Consider the following 13,835-nt stretch of genomic DNA (forward strand, 5'->3'; position numbering starts at 1 on the left):
ACCAGGTCATCTACTGACCACAGGCAATCATCCTATGAAGTTTGACAGCAGTAGGCCAAAGCATTCCCTAGTTACTGAGCTGAACCATTTTCAGTCTCAAGGTCACCTCGACCTTTGACCTACAGACCCCTAAAACAATAGGGGCCATCTACTGAACACTGACAATCTGCCCATAAAGTTTGAATATTGAGAGAGCAAACACTTTAAATCATTGAGGTCTACCTTCAACAGGCAGACAATGACAAAAGGAATATACTCCCTCATCTTCGAAATGTACATAAATGAAGAAGCAAATACAACTATTCTGTTATAAAATGCCACCATATCTCTCCTCTATTCTAGCAACACTATTTCTCAAAGTAATTAACCACAGGGAGCAGGTCTAAGGCAAATTAGCCTGATACAGTAATATTATCAAACTGATCTGGAAAAAAAACCAATGGTGTAAGAACCTTCCCTCTTTTCAACAACTATTAGTAACAATTTAGTAAAACTGCAAACCACTTAACTCTCTATAAGAAATTAATGAGGTTCTTTCTGATTCAAATGTGTGCCACAATTTATTCATGAGACAACTTGAAAAACCTGATAAAAACTTAACTAGGGTTATTACTACATAAATCCTATGGTTTGAAACAAGTGATGCTGACTTACCTACTTGCACACACACTGCATAGCTTGGTTATTCAGGTAGATCCAGCTAAACTCCCAAACCTACTTTGTATTGATTAACGAAAGGCTGCTTTTAAGTTCCACTTGGTAATCACTCAGGGAAAATTCCAGTTTATTTCCAACACATTTGAAACTCCGTCACATTTGATCTGAAATTATAACATGATAATTAACATTATTTTTTTACATATCAACATAATTATCAAAAGTTTCTTTTTCTGTTTCAGCAACTATCACTTCCACTTAAGTCAGTTAATTCACAAGACCAATATGCTTCCTTGTCTAACACATGTACAGATTCACTGCTATATAAAGCAAACAGTATGTCCTTGCAAACAAGAAACTTCCCCAGTTTTGTATCTTTAGCTTGCATTTCTTTATTTCCCTTCAAACAGCAAGTGTACAGTTCCATGCTTTGAACACTGACCATTATAAAAATAATGACTGAATTCAAAATTCAAAAATTCATTTTTTCAACCAGGACACACTTCTTGTAACTTATGCTGGTCAATCAATAGATTAAAATACTACCCTTGCTTAAAATCTATTTCATATAAAAACATTTTGATCATCAATACCACACTTTATACTATCCACAGTATAATTCTACTTCAAGTTTTCATTTCTATTCTTCAAAAACATTAGCTGCTCTTTTCTGTCACAATATAATCCCAGAAAAAACTCTTCAGTGCAGTTTTCTTTAATCAATACAAAATCTTGGACAATCTTAACTCTGCAAGCTCCTTAGGACAGAAAAAAGTAAGGTTTATTAATTCTTCAATCAATAAAAACATGATCAATGGTCAATCATGATAACAATCTTTAAAAGCAGATGGTTCACCAACAAACTTCATCAAAAGAAGAAAATGACCAATCAATAAGCCATTTACCTTTCATGGTCTGTTTTTCAGTCAATTTACCAATTTCTGGTAGTTCAATTGGAGGACCATCCAAGTCTTGTCACTTTCTCTAACAATATAATATGTTGGAGGAACATGTCTGGTCAGTCTGTCCTGTCAATGAAGTTCTGTTGAAGAAACATGTCTGGTCAGTCTGTCCTGTCAATGAAGTTCTGTTGAAGAAACATGTCTGGTCAGTCTGTCCTGTCAATGAAGTTCTGTTGAAGAAACATGTCTGGTCAGTCTGTCCTGTCAATGAAGTTCTGTTGAAGAAACATGTCTGGTAAGTCTGTGCAGTCAATGAAGTTCTCAGACAATACAAAATGTTGGAGGAACATGTCTGGCCAATCTGTCCTGTCAATGAAGTTCTGTTGAAGAAACATGTCTGGTCAGTCTGTCCTGTCAATGAAGTTCTGTTGAAGAAACATGTCTGGTCAGTCTGTGCAGTCAATGAAGTTCTCAGACAATACAAAATGTTGGAGGAACATGTCTGGTCAATCTGTCCTGTCAATGAAGTTCTGTTGAAGAAACATGTCTGGTCAGTCTGTCCTGTCAATGAAGTTCTGTTGAAGAAACATGTCTGGTCAGTCTGTCCTGTCAATGAAGTTCTGTTGAAGAAACATGTCTGGTCAGTCTGTGCAGTCAATGAAGTTCTCAGACAATACAAAATGTTGGAGGAACATGTCTGGTCAGTCTGTCCTGTCAATGAAGTTCTGTTGAAGAAACATGTCTGGTCAGTCTGTCCTGTCAATGAAGTTCTGTTGAAGAAACATGTCTGGTCAGTCTGTGCAGTCAATGAAGTTCTCAGACAATACAAAATGTTGGAGGAACATGTCTGGCCAATCTGTCCTGTCAATGAAGTTCTGTTAAAGAAACATGTCTGGTCAATCTGTCCTGTCAATGAAGTTCTGTTGAAGAAACATGTCTGGTCAATCTGTTCAGTCAATGAAGTTCTCAGACAATACAAAATGTTGGAGGAACATGTCTGGTCAATCTGTCCTGTCAATGAAGTTCTGTTGAAGAAACATATCTGGTCAGTCTGTCCAGTCAATGAAGTTCTCAGACAATACAATATGTTGAAGAAACATGTCTGGTCAATCTGTCCAGTCAATGAAGTTCTCAGACAATACAAAATGTTGGAGGAACATGTCTGGTCAATCTGTCCTGTCAATGAAGTTCTGTAGAAGAAACATGTCTGGTCAGTCTGTCCAGTCAATGAAGTTCTCAGACAATATAATATGTTGCAGGAACATGTCTGGTCAGTCTGTCCTGTCAATGAAGTTCTGTTGGAGGAACATGTCTGGTCAGTCTTGATTGTCACTGAAGTTCTCTAACAATATAAAATGTTGTCAATTTTGGAGGTACACACCTGGTCAGAGTCTGCTAACAAACATTTTACTTCTTATATACATATCAGTTATAAATTAAATGATATTAACAAAGGAGTTAAACACTAAATCAATTTACACTAAACCTTAAAAAAGACAACTTGCAATTACCTAAATGTTGACAAAGACATAGTGAAACTTCTCTGATATGTGAAAAATTATAACTTCCTTCCAAAACAACAGTACCCGTATGTTCCAATAAATAAACTTCAAGAATATATTCTAGGATTATTTTTCAGGACTCCCACTGGGCACTGGGAAATTAATCAGGCCAGTGGATTAACAAGAAACAACAAAACTTTCTCCTGTTTCTAAAGAACTATTGAACAACTAACAAGTTGTGTTTACCCTTGCTATTACTGGAGTATTTAATTTCAAAGGAAAATTGAGCAAATTATGTTTGTAATTGACTAAAAGACCAATATTTAAACCAATAATCTTTCTGTAGATTGTAGCTGCAAAAGAATGATGATTTATTAAATAGTTCTGCAAGGAACCAAATCAATATGTGTAAAAACTGGAAACATTTTTAATACCTATATATAAAGGTTTATACAGGTAGACAGCTAACAAATGGAAATCTATATTCCTCATTTCCCTTCTTGCACCGAGTCAACAATATTTATTCCAGAAATTATGTTAAAAATTTAGCCGAAAGATTGAATGTGGCCCAAACCAGTTTGTGAAAATATCGAATTTCAATTAATCAACTTCACAGATTTTAAAGTATTGATTAATAAATTTACTTTACTTTCTTAGGGATGTAAATGTATTTCAGTCATAATCAAATACCAAATAGATAGTGAAAACTCCATAATTTGATTTTGATGACAAGCAATCACTGCCAGTATCATAATAAAGACCACATTAGTGAAAGTGATTTTAACTCTGTATTTATATTTATTAACAAAAAATGGAAAAATGATTTTATCATAGACATGCAACAATTATTTTACTGAAATATAACATGATGTGATAAAACAAAGTATTGTTTCATTTAACCAATATTTTGTTCTAGATAACAAGAAATAGAAAAGATAACAGAACAGGTCATTCTGCCAAACGAAAAACCATAAATCAGACTGCTTTCATACATAATTTTTTTTCTAAAACGCAAGATAACAGTTTTTTTCCAATTTGTTTCAGTAACTTAATTACCTAAACTTCATTTTGAAATGGAAATGTAGCTTGGCAGAGACAATAACTTTCACACAACTATTGAAAGTGTTATAGTCAGGGACAACTCTTCTTACAGCTTTCTCAATGCCAATAAGTGGCTACCCAAAGTTATTATAATAAACAATTACTGTAAAAGTTCTAAAGACCTTATTTTGATATATTTTAAGAGAAGTACTGTGAGCAACTGAATAACAGATCTCAATACCTGTGCAAGAACATTTAGTACTGTAACAATCACCCCATAATATATACAAAATATTTTAAAGAACATACCTAAGCTGGCTCCTATCTTTTAAGCCATAAATGCAGTATGCCAATGGAATATTGCCATTATTAGCTTATAAGTACTACATTTGATCCTCAAGTGTAAAAAACATGCATATCCAATTTCATTACAAAGATAGTTAATACAGACAAAACAGCTGTACGATTCACAGAGTGCCAATTGTGACTGTAATAATGCTGATAGTTTCTGCACAGATTTTTCCGCTAGCACAGACTTAAAGGAAGTTATTGTCACCAAGAGGCATGCAGTGCAATAAGTTGTCTTAATCAGAGTTGCTATGCAAGTCACGTACCAAATTCTTATTGTTTTTGCCTCAAAGAAAATAGAGGAGACTTGGGTTGTGTCTAGTCTGATAAATTATCAACATTCAAACAGTTCCATGAAACAAGTTTTTGTAAATATGGATGTTTCAGCAAATACAGACCAGCATTAGTGAAGTGAACAACTATGTTGTTAGGGATTAGCCTGGCGGGAATAACATGGCAGGGACACAATCCTGAAACTTTGGAACATAGTGGGGTTAAGACAGTTAGATTTGGTGCACACCATTAACTAGTTTATGGCGGTACAACATCATCTTACTTTGTCCTTACTATCTTGTTTTATTTTTGCCTGCAAATTTCTGTGTAAATATTAATCCCTTGAACCATCTCAATAAACTTGAGAGAGGTCCATGGGAAGCTGTTTACTTGGAAAGTTTGGTGAAGATCCACCAAGAAGTTCAAGAGAAGAGACCATTTTTGGACTAATTCTGACCAGATGTTTGAGCAAAATTGTTGATGCATAACAATGGACAACAGAAGCAAAGTTCAGGTACTGTAATCTCAGTTTTACTAGCAGACCTGTGACAGCTTTTACCTTAGAACTTACAAGTCCAGAAAACAGCCTTCTTGGCTGGTGTAATGTTCTTTTGGAAACTGACCAAACAATTAAATTGGATAGCTTAGAACCTTATTATATTAACAATAAAGCTGTCCAACCCACTTACATGGCAGAAAATTCATCATCATGTCTTTAGATATTGAAAGTGATCAAAATTACTGGGCAGTGGGTTATTTAATCAAGACGGTTTTCAGCATGTTATAATGAGAGAGGCAGATTCACTGACCAAGTGAACTTGTGAACAAATAGAGGAGGGCTGTCTACGACAATTTGGACAATAGAAAATTATAGGTGCCATGAAAAGGACAAAAAACACCAGACTTGCTAATTTATAGAAATAGAAATAATGAAGCTTGTTCCTGTTATTATTTGTCTTCTGATATTGAACAAATTTATTTTGCTAATACAGAATGTTTGTGATTTTTTTTTCCGTCCAAACTTTAGTTTTCAGTCAGACACAAGCAATTTGTTACTGTAACTTTTCTGTAGCATACTGAATTTTTAAAACATAAATCATTTGTTGGAAGAAATATATACAAGAATACATAGAATTAGAATATTATGCTTAATATTTTGCATTGCAAATTTAAAGATTTAAAGATCCTTATTAAACAAAATCAGAATTGCTAAGGATTGCATGTCCTAGGTTTTCTGTATATGCACTAAAACACAATAAGCGGGCTCATTAATAACAGGTTTTTGGACTGAAATGGGTGATCAGGCAAGATTTAAAAGTGGTCAGCTTCAAGATTAATCAAGATTACAGAAACAAATGTCTGACAGACATGAAGAAAGAGGCCCAAATGGGCCTAAGTCGCTCATCTGAAAGGGACCTTAACCATCTGACCCCAAAAAGGGGCCAAACACCCCAAACTGAACAAATTTATGACCATGCAGGTTTGATGAAGATTCACCGAGTGGCTCATGGTAAGTAGTCATTAAAATGTATGTACTTTTAGCCCTAGCAATCCCTGAAAGGGGTCAACTGCTTCCATTTGAACAGACATGAGAGAGTAGGTTATAAAGATCCTACATATTAAGTCTGATGAAAATCCATCTTGCCATTCATAAGTAGAAGTTGTTTAAAGGTATTTCTAGTTTTAGTTCTATCAGCCCCTAAAAGGGGTCAGGTGTCCCAAATTGAAAAATCTGGGTAAACGGCCTTATAATAATGCTATAAATCAAGTCAGATGAAGATCCATCAAGCAGTTCATAAGAAGAAGTCTTTTGAAGGCATTTACAGTTTTGTTCTAGTGGCCCATAAAAGGTGGACTGACTGCCCCTATTGGTATAAATTCGGGAAAGGACCTTATAATGATGCTACAACAAGTCTGATCAAGCAGTTCATGAGTAGAAGTCTTTTAAAATAATTTCCTTTTTTAGTTCTAGTGGCCCCTTTTAGGAGCCAAATGTCCCCATTTGAATAAAATTTGGGAGAGGACCTTACAATAATGCCACTTTTAACCAACTTTGATGAAGATCCTTCTGGCGGTTCATGAGAAGAAGTCGTTTAAAAGTATTTCTAACTTTGTCTCAAGCATTGCCTAAAAGGGGCCAAGTGCCCCCATTTGAATAAAATGGGAGAGGAACTTATAATGAAGCTACAAATCAAATTTTATGAAGATCTGTCAAGTGGTTCATTAGAAGAAGTCTTTTAAAGGCATTTATATGTTTAGTTCTAGTGGCCCCTAAAAGGAGCCAATTGCCCTCATTTGAACAAATTTAAGAGAAGACCATATAATGATGCTAAAATCTAATTTGATGAAGATCCAGTAAGTGGTTCATGAGAAGAAGCCTTTGGGAGGCATTAATTTTCTATTTTTAGTTCTAGTGGCCCCTAAAAGGGGCCAACTGCCTCCATTTGAAAAACAAGGAGCTGTGTTCAATAAACGCTTGATGCCCCCTTGTCAACAGATTTTGCACCTAAGTCCAAAACGAGGTCAAGGTCAAGGTGATGTCTGAAGATGAGGAATGGTCACAGGTTACATCTGCATTAGTATCAAGTCATTCTAGTAAGGGGTATTGATGCTAGACGAAACGGTGCCATTTGGTTAACCAAGAGATGGCCCATATAAAGCAGCCTAAGTCCAAAATGAGGTCAAGGTCAAGGTCAAACTATGGTCAGGTGATGTCTGAAGATGCGGAATGGTCACAGGTTACATCTGCATTAGTATGAAGTCATTCTAGTAAGGGGTATTTATGCTACATGAAACGGTCCCATTTGGTTAACCTCGTACTGACGGATGGACAGACGGATGAACAGGACAATCACTATATGCCTCCCACATCAGTAGATGCTGGGGGCATAAAAAAAATGGGAGAAGACCTTATAATGATGCTACAGACCAACTTTGATGAATATTCTTCTGGCAGTTCATGAGAAGAAGTCGTTTAAAGGTATTTCTGATTTTTGGCTAGGGCCCTAAAAGGGCCAAGTGCCCCCATTTGAACAAACTTAGAAGAGGACCTTATAATGATGCTACAGACCAAGTTTTAAGAAAATCCTTCAAGCTGTTCATTAGAAGAAGTCATTTAGAGGTTTTTCTAATTTGGCTCTAGCGGCCCCTAAAAGGGACCAGGTGCCCCCATTTGAACATATTTGGGGAGGACATTATAATGATGCTACAGACCAAGTTTTATGAACATCCTTCAAGCAGTTCACCAGAAGAAGTTGTTTAAAGGTATTTCTAATTCTGGCTCTAGCAGCCCCTAAAAGGGGCAACCATTTGATCAAATTTGGGAGAGGACATTATAATAATGCTACAGACCAGGTTTTATGAACATCCTTGAAGCGATTCATGAGAAAAAGTTGTTTAATCTTCGGTTCAGGTGAGTTAAAAATCAGGGAAAGAAAGTGTTGGAAAAATCTGATTTGGGTTGGCGAAGATGGGATCCGGACATTTGCCCCCCAGGACATTTGCCCCCCAATGAAAATGTGGACTGCTGGACATTTGCCCCCCAGTGCTTATTTCTGAAACGGACATTTGCCCCCCAATATTTTTGTCCCCCAGTGACTTTTTAGGAACTCCGTACAAGACACTCATCATATTTTAGGGTACAATATCTTTGTTTTATACAATTTTGTAGTAGATAATAGCCAAATTAACAAGTTTGAGTGTTAAAAACATTGCACTAATTAAGATTTTATAACGCTGTTATGAGACTTTTATTACTCAATATAGGCTATTATTTACTCAACACTAAAAGTTATTAACATATTTTCAAATTATTATTAATAAAACAGTTTTTTTACTGAAAATTGCCTTTTAGTGTAATTTTGATAACAAAACAACAGAAAATACAGTTATATATACTAGCATATTGGACAAAAATATTGGGGGGCAAATGTCCATTCCAAAAATATGTCCTTCCAAAATAACCCTGGGGGCAAATGTCCTATCTGTATTCAACTGGCGGGCAATGTCCAGCAGTTCAGTTTTTCATTGGGGGCAAATGTCCTGGGGGCAATGTCCTACAATCGGCGAAGATGCATTTCTTAACTGAAGTAGAAAGTGTTAAAATGGACCTAACAGTTACAGTTGTGACAAAGAAAGGAACACTATCATATAGGAGCATACTTGCCCTAGTGACCAGAATGAAACATGTGTTCCATCCAATGATGTCACACTAGGGCAGAGATTATACACTGAATTCTGACATAGACTTTTAAGCTGTTGAGCTGGATGCTGAGCTCAAGTTCTATAAATAATAGTTTTAACAACTTGTTAGTGCTTATGGTACCTTATCCTGTTACCTTGTCTCAAATTTTGGAAACAAGAAGAATATAGGATTAATTTTATGCTTTGCAATTTTGCTGCAAACTCTTTCAGTCGTCAATTTTAACTTTACTCACATCTCTGAATGCTGTGATCTCTTTGTCCTTTTACACATTTAGTAACAGAAATTGAACAAGACCTGGAGTAAGAAATATTTTTAGGAGGTGCAATTCACATGAAACTGGACTTCAAATATCTGCACTAAAAACAAAGACGGCCATGATGGCCCTAGATTGCTCATCTGAGTGACAATAAAGTCACAGCTTTGGTAAAGAGTCACCCAAGGGAATTATAAGCGAAGTGTTTTCTATTTTTAGGTCTGTTGGTGTTTTTCTCTGACAAATCAAACAAATCTGAACAATCTTGAAGGAGTGTCCACCAAGAAACATTTCTGTGAAATTAATTCAAAAGATATTTCTTTTTTAAGCTTTCTCTTTTTTATGAATCAGAAAAGTCTTTATCATCTTGCTAGGTGGTCCTCCAAAAATAATTCTGTAAAATTATTTCACAGTAAGAGAGCAATTTTGAAAATTCTTCTATTTTTAGCTCTGACAGCCATTTTTCCAAACAAATTCAGATCAGTTTGAACAATGCTGGCAGATGATCTATCAGTGAAAATGTGTGTGGAATAATTTCAGAACAGATCCAGTAGTTTCCAAAGACACATACAGGGAAAATATGTTCGTCATCAAAGCAGAATGATCTGAAGGGAGTGTCACCCAGAGAATATTTATGTGATATTACTTTAAAATCAACCAACCAGTTTCTCACAAGATGATTATCAATGTTTCCACTGCACCATCTGGCAATGTATTTGTGACATAGCATTATAGTCATTTGAAGGAATTCAGTAGAAGATCCCATAGAAAACTAGATCAGATACCTTGTGGCTGAGTTTCCTTATAAATCAACACGACTTTTCTAGTGAAATTATTTTAAAATCATGTCAGCCAATTCTGAGAAGATGATTTTCAATTTTTTAGAATATAGTCATACAGGGAAAACTATTCTTGCCCCCTTGCAGCCATGTTTCTTATTAAGAAGAGTCTACAGGTCACCCATGGAACATTTCTGTGAAACAAAGTTTCTGAACAGAAAATTTCTTAAAATGGCTACCAAAATTCTTCATGGATATGACATAGATTTGGAGGTAAATCTGAATGGGAACCACCAAAGGAACATGCATATGGACGTTTGGTTGAAACTGTCTTGGTTCTTAGGAGAAAATGGATGTTGGACAGAAGAATGGATGGAAGATGGACATTAAAACAGTCCTAAAAGCCTACAAACAATTCTCAGATACAGTTCATTTTCTATAACATTTAAATAAATTGAGTTCAAAGTAAGGTTATATTAAAGTTTCAAATGACAGAAACAAGAATTGTTTTGGTTTTGTTGAATTTCAAAGTTGGCAAAATACATCTTCTTTGGTATCTCAAAGGAATTTGCTATTGTCATGTTTTTGGATAGGTCAAGCAAAGTCCTAAAATATACAGTGACTTGTGTGATTCTTAATTGGGCATAACACAAATTCAAAGTGTAAAAATTATCAATCGAAGAGGTGAGAGAGGAGCTTGTATTACTGCTATTTGTCGTATGGCAGTGCTGTTGATATGCAGGTTAGCTTCTGTCGTTGTCGTATGTCAGGTTATGTCTATAGGTAGTTCTTGTAGTCGGTCGTCGTTACTGTATTACTTCTGATAGAGGTTACTTGTATACTGTAGTTCTTTCGATTACGTCTGATCTGTAGTTACGTCTGTATATGTAGGTTAGTGATATGTCAGTACGTCTGTATTAGTCAGTCTTCTGATTATGTGTATTATGCGTTGTCGATACGTTTACTGTCATGGTAGTCTGTCTGATTGTCAGTTACTGTTGTATATGGTTTGTATAGGTTATGTCTGTTAGTCAGGTCGTTGATGGTCAGGTACTTTTATGTTGTATTGGTCAGTACTGCTGTATATGTCAGTACTGTTATACTGTCGTTATGTTGTATTATGGAGGTCTTTGTTACGTCGTATTGTAGGTTATTGTATTACTGTCTGTGATTATGTCTGTATTATGGCAGGTTAAACTAGTCTGTATTACTGGTCAGGTTACTGTCTGTATTACTGGTCAGGTATACTCTTCGTGTATTACTGTCTGTATTACTGGTCAGGTTACTGTCTGTATTACTGGTCAGGTTACTGTCTGTATTACTGGTCAGTATGTCTACTGTTGTACTGGTCAGTTACTGTCTGTATTACTGGTCAGGTTACTGTCTGTATTACTGGTCAGGTTACTGTCTGTATTACTGGTCAGGTTACTGTCTGTATTACTGGTCAGGTTACTGTCTGTATTACTGGTCAGGTTACTTTCTGTATTACTGTCTGTATTACTGGTCAGGTTACTGTCTGTATTACTGGTCAGGTTACTGTCTGTATTACTGGTCAGGTTACTGTCTGTATTACTGTCAGGTTACTGTCTGTATTACTGGTCAGGTTACTGTCTGTATTACTGGTCAGTACTGTCTGTATTACTGTCAGGTTACTGTCTGTATTACTGTCACTGCTGTATTACTGGTCAGATGTCTGTATTACTGGTCAGGTTACTGTCTGTATTACTGGTCAGTTACTGTCTGTATTACTGGTCAGAGTCTGTATCTTAGGTTCTGTCTGTATTACTGGTCAGGTTCGTCTGATACTTCTATACTGTCTGTATTACTGTCAGGTACTGTTATTACTGTATTACAACTGTAGTTACTGCTATTCTAATCATACTATCTTTTAAAAACAGTTTACTCGTCGAATAGGTCTTCTTGAAATTTCACGAAAGATACAAAAAACACAAAAGTAGAAAAACAGGAAACAAAACACATTCAATGACTGCAATCAATATTAAATGGGAAAAGCCTCGGATACAAATTAATTCACACTAATAGCTGACAAGATGAGAGCATTAAGGAATCAATGTCAAGCATCTTATCACAACTTCCTTCGCATATTCTCAAAGTTCTAACTCAATCTTTATGACCGATCTACTGCAACTTTCTTTAATTTAGACTTATTCACATTAACTGTATGCTTGTTCAAGTCTAGTTTTCTTAGAGGATGATTAAGTTATTGACTTGTAATATATTGCTACAGCCTGTAAAGAATTTAGCTAACTATATACAAGAACTACTTTCTTATAAGAAGGAATTGTCATAGTCAGTAGAATGACTGCAAGGCTTGAGCAAAATGCCATCAAGAGTGCAATCCCAGGCCCGGACGGATCCAGAAATTTTTGACTGGGGGGAGGGGAAACAATCTTAAACAAAGACGTCACCGCCAAGGAGGGGGTGCCTTTGCCCTATTAGTAAGTTAGTGAGGGGAGTGGGGGGTGTCTTCCCCTGGAATTTATTTTTTTGAAATGCATGTATGAAACGGTGTCCTCTTGTGTATTTATTGATGGGTGTACACCCCTCAGACTGAGGTCAGGGGGCTCTCCCAATTGAAATTTTTTAATATAGGCATGAAATGATGGCCTCTGGTGCATTTTTAGGTCTATATTTAGGTCAAATCTTGAGGTAATGGAGGTTTTACTCCCCTCTTAATGGGGTTCGTCAGGGGGCTTTCCCCCTGGAAAATTATGCATATGAGATACAGGTATAAAATGGTGGCCTCTGATGTGTTTCTGGGTCTAAATTTTGAGAAAAAATGATTCCTTTGCCAAAATAGTGGGGTGCATTTGATGAGTATATGTCACTTCTCAGCCAACTAGGAGGGCATGGGCCACCTTGGCCCAGCCCAGGATCCAGGCCAGAATCCCCAAGTAACACCCATCAAGACTAGATTGATAAATTCTTTTTTTAAATATTTCATTAACCATCAAAATCATACAGGGTTTTTTTTGTCTGATGACTGAAGAACACTGAAACTATTATTTAGCATCTTAACAGAAAGTGTTGAGATGTCTTCTCCATGCATGACACATTTCTGTTAAATGTGTAAAATAACTCATGATTTTGTATGGCATCAATGAACACAATGCAGTATTTTCTTGTTTTTCTTATAATGTTTAATGACCCAATAATGCCTGTCGGAAGCCCATAGTTTTATGATTCTGTCAGCAAACACAACAGTTCCAAATGCTAATTCAGAAGTCTTTGGTAAATTAAATAATGGCTTTATGCTTTCAGTGTTGATTATTTTCCAGCTTCACCAGGATTGTACATAAAGAAGAGAGGAAGTGTTTTCTGAAGGGGTCCCTTTAACATAACTTAGAACTATTATTACAGTGACCAATTTGTAGCAAAAGAAGGAGTCAGTGGATAAATGTCTTCAGTATCCACAAAAACTGTCAATAATTGCAAACGATCTCGGCTAATTCCTTGTGTTTTTTGTTTAATTAATCTGTCTGACAGTCTGACACAAAGATTACAGTATGAAAAAATAATACCATAATGACTAACTTATATAATGAATCACCCAGACAGTGTCCTAACATAGTCTTTTATTACTGTCAATAATGTAAGATAAATGATCACTTATATAATAATCACTACGGCAATTATACAATTAGGAAATAGTAATAATAATCTCTAAAAGGAGCATCATTTTCACAAATAAGGTCAAACATTCTATGATGACATAAAACATATTATAAAATGTATGTCATTTCTTTATTTCTTCTCTTTTTTCTTTTTGTCTTTCTCTGTACAAGAGGGTCATAATGACTCTGGATCGCTCACCTGAGTAACAATTATGTGCTACATGTATCAAATGTCAAATTG

General features: G+C 35.8%; 1 long non-coding RNA gene across 2 annotated transcripts in view; it reads right to left on the bottom strand.

Annotated features, from left to right (window-relative positions):
- Positions 1 to 655: 655 nt before the first annotated feature.
- Positions 656 to 13,835, bottom strand: part of LOC128546251 (uncharacterized) — a 104,882-nt gene continuing 91,702 nt past the window's right edge. For both annotated transcript variants that reach the window (XR_008365897.1, XR_008365896.1), the window contains one exon: positions 656 to 821. This is a non-coding gene — a long non-coding RNA (uncharacterized LOC128546251). The remainder of the gene's footprint in view (positions 822 to 13,835) is intronic.

The sequence above is a fragment of the Mercenaria mercenaria genome, chromosome 10 (genome assembly GCF_021730395.1).
Source record: "Mercenaria mercenaria strain notata chromosome 10, MADL_Memer_1, whole genome shotgun sequence".
Classification (NCBI taxonomy): Eukaryota; Metazoa; Mollusca; class Bivalvia; order Venerida; family Veneridae; genus Mercenaria; species Mercenaria mercenaria.